The sequence below is a fragment of the Narcine bancroftii genome, chromosome 1 (assembly GCF_036971445.1).
Source record: "Narcine bancroftii isolate sNarBan1 chromosome 1, sNarBan1.hap1, whole genome shotgun sequence".
In the NCBI taxonomy this organism is placed as follows: Eukaryota; Metazoa; Chordata; class Chondrichthyes; order Torpediniformes; family Narcinidae; genus Narcine; species Narcine bancroftii.
Genome location: NC_091469.1, coordinates 16,619,608 through 16,622,783, shown reverse-complemented (window position 1 = coordinate 16,622,783; position 3,176 = coordinate 16,619,608). Strand labels below are relative to the sequence as shown.

Here is a 3,176-nt window from a genome sequence, read left to right as displayed (position 1 = left end):
CTTTATTTTTTAAATTATATGTTATTTTTTCCAATGGAATACATTTATTCATTTCTATGTACCATTGCTGTACTCTCAGGCTCTCTTCTGATTTCCAGGTTGACATTATACATTTTTTTGCTACAGCTAAGGCTATCATAATAAATCTTTTTTGTGCTTCATCCAATTTGAGACCTAATTATTTACTTCGTATATTACTTAGAAGAAAGATCTCTGGATTTTTTGGTATGTTGCTTTTTGTGATTTTATTTAATACCTGATATAGATCTTCCCAAAACTTTCCCACTTTCTCACATGCCCAAATTGCATGTACTGTTGTTCCCGTTTCCTTCTTACAGCGAAAACATCTATCTGATACTGTTGGATCCCATTTATTTAACTTTTGGGGTGTGATATATAGCCTATGTAACCAAATATATTGTATCATGCATAACGTCGTGTTTATTGTATTTCTCATAGTTCCGCAACATAGCTTTTCCCATTTTTCAGTTTTTATCTTTATGTTTAGATCTTTTTCCCACTTTTGTTTGGGTTTACAGCTTATTTCATCATTCTCTTTCTCTTGCAGCTTGATGTACATCTTTGTTATAAATCTTTTAATTATCATTGTGTCTGTAATCACATATTCAAAGCTGCTTCTGATAACCTCAGCCTGCTTCTTAATGTATCCTTTAAATAGGTTTTCAGTTGGTGGTATGCAAGCATTGGTCCGTGAGTTATACCATATTTGTATTTCATTTGTTCAAAAGATAATAATTTATTTCCCAAAAAACAATTTTCTATCCTTTTGATTCCTTTTCTCACCCATTCTCTAAAGGAAAGGTTATCTATTGTGAAAGTTGATTTTGCGTCAATAATAATTTTGGTAGTTGGTAATTTGTTTTTTTCCTTTCTACATGAATCTTCTTCCAAATGTTGGGTGCATTACTGTTGAACTTCTATGTTGCACCAGTTTTTCATCCCACTTATAAAGTATATGTTCTTGAACCTTCTCCCCTATTTTATCTGGCTCTAACCTGGTCAAATCTGGTTTTTCCCTTGATTGATAAAAATCTGATAGATATCTTAATTGTGCTGCTCTATAATAATTCTTAAAGTTTGGTAGCTGTAAGCCCCCTTGTTTGTACCATTCTGTTAATTTATCTAGCGCTATTCTCGGTTTCCCCCCCCCCCTTTCCATAAGAATTTCCTTATTATTTTCTGTAGCTCATTGAAGAATTTCTCTGTTAAGGGAATTGGTAACGATTGAAATAGGTATTGTATCCTTGGGAAGATATTCATTTTAGTGCAATTTACCTTTCTTTACAGTGTTAGTGGTAAGTATTTCCAATGTTTTAAGCCACCTTGTAATTTCTTTATTAATGGCTGATAATTTAATTTGTATAGATCGCCTAGATTATTATCTAGTCTAATACCTAGGTATCGTAAAAGTGAAGGAATGCCAATGAATAATGCGGATTTCACAAATTTTAAGAATGAATCACCATTTAAAGGGATTCTGGTTGAAGCATAGATGTGTCTTGGAGTTTTATTTGCAGGTTGGAGAGTACTATTGCCAGTTGAGACTTCCTATTCAATTACTACATCAGTGGTTCCCAATGTTTTTTCACTCACATACCCCTTGAAGTAATCCCTTACTAACCACAGAGCACCTATGACATACAATGCTCATTATAAAGTAAATCATTGAATATTTTATCAACCCCTTTGACTAAAGTAAAGATAATGAATAATGAACACAATTTTGGTCATGAACAGTGCTAGAGTGCTGGCAACATCTTCTATTTCTTATGCCATTACTCAGTGCTTTCTCTCATTCTAAGGATATATGAATTATTCAGCAGAATACATTAACTAAGTGATTATTATCTGATTGCAAGATGAGATTACTTAGAAAATAATCATGGCTGAGCTGAAGCTAACACTTTCTGGCTTCTGCTCCAAAAAGACAAGACTGCACATTTTACAAATTCCCAATGTGAGTTCAGCAGCTGTTATTGTGAATCATTTAGATTTATCAAGTGAAGATTCTACAGCTGTGTTATGCTGTTCTATTCTTTAAAAAAAGCAAAAGGCAAATGGCCTTTGGGCTTTTTTTTTTCTTTATTGTTGAGTTCTTTTCTCCCCATATCTTCTGCTTGAATTTCTCTCCATTTCTTAATCCACTTGATAGTTCATTCCTCTACAGACACTGCTCTGTAATAAAAACTAAGTCACTCACAGGAGAAGAAAGTGATAATTTGTTCTGTTTGCTTTGGAATTTGCACGGCCTTCTTGATAATCTGCATGAAGACCACAGAGGAATGAAGAAATATAAGTAAATGGTTTATCCCATCATTTTTCGTCACATGAAATCTGTTATGAAGAAAAAAAATTGATAAGAAATATGCTTTTTTATATTAGTGGATTACACAATTGCTTCACAGTTGTGTTTCTGTTGCAATGCTGGGAAGATAATATCAGAGAGTTTATGAAGAAACTGAATGGTATCAAAATTTGTGTGTGGCCCATTTAGTGTGGTGGATAGCACCATGCTCTTACAGTGCAGCGGCCTGAGTTTGAATCCAATGCTGGCTGTAAGGAATTTATATATTCTCCCCATGTCTGCGTTGAATTCCTCAATGCACTCTGATTTCTTCCCATGTTCCAAAGCGTATGAGGGTTGCAGGTTAATTCGTGTATTTGGGGGCACGGGCTTGTGAGCCAGAGGGGCCAGTTACTGTGCTGTATCTCAAAATTTGTTTCAAAATTAACAATTTTTACACATGAAAATTCATCAGCCAAATTATGTATGATTTTACGGTATAGTACGGTGCCTGGTTTAGCAATGATGATTTCTTTTTCAGATAACTTGAAGCAGTGCTTGCTTTGGCATCACATATACTAAAATTGGAACGATACAGAGAAGGTTAGCATGGCCCCTGCACAAGGAGGACACGCAAATTCGTGAAGCGTTCCATACTTTTATTTATTTTTTTAATTTTAAAAAGATAACTTGAAGCACTGACATCTATGTTGAACACAGGACTCAAATGTAATTTGAGAGGTTTTGCAAGGAACAGAGTTTCAAAACACCATTTTGGATTCTTGGATCTGGGTGGTCCCCATTTGCAATCAACAAATTAGGTCCACAAACTTTCAGTGACTGTTAAAAACTAACTCTAGTTGACATGAGT

General features: G+C 34.4%; 1 non-coding gene across 1 annotated transcript; it reads left to right on the top strand.

The window, feature by feature from the left end:
* The first annotated feature begins 2,859 nt into the window (after positions 1-2,859).
* On the top strand, positions 2,860-2,966 carry LOC138752113 (U6 spliceosomal RNA). The gene has a single exon (XR_011350386.1). It is a non-coding gene; the product is annotated as a U6 spliceosomal RNA (small nuclear RNA).
* Positions 2,967-3,176: the final 210 nt, after the last annotated feature.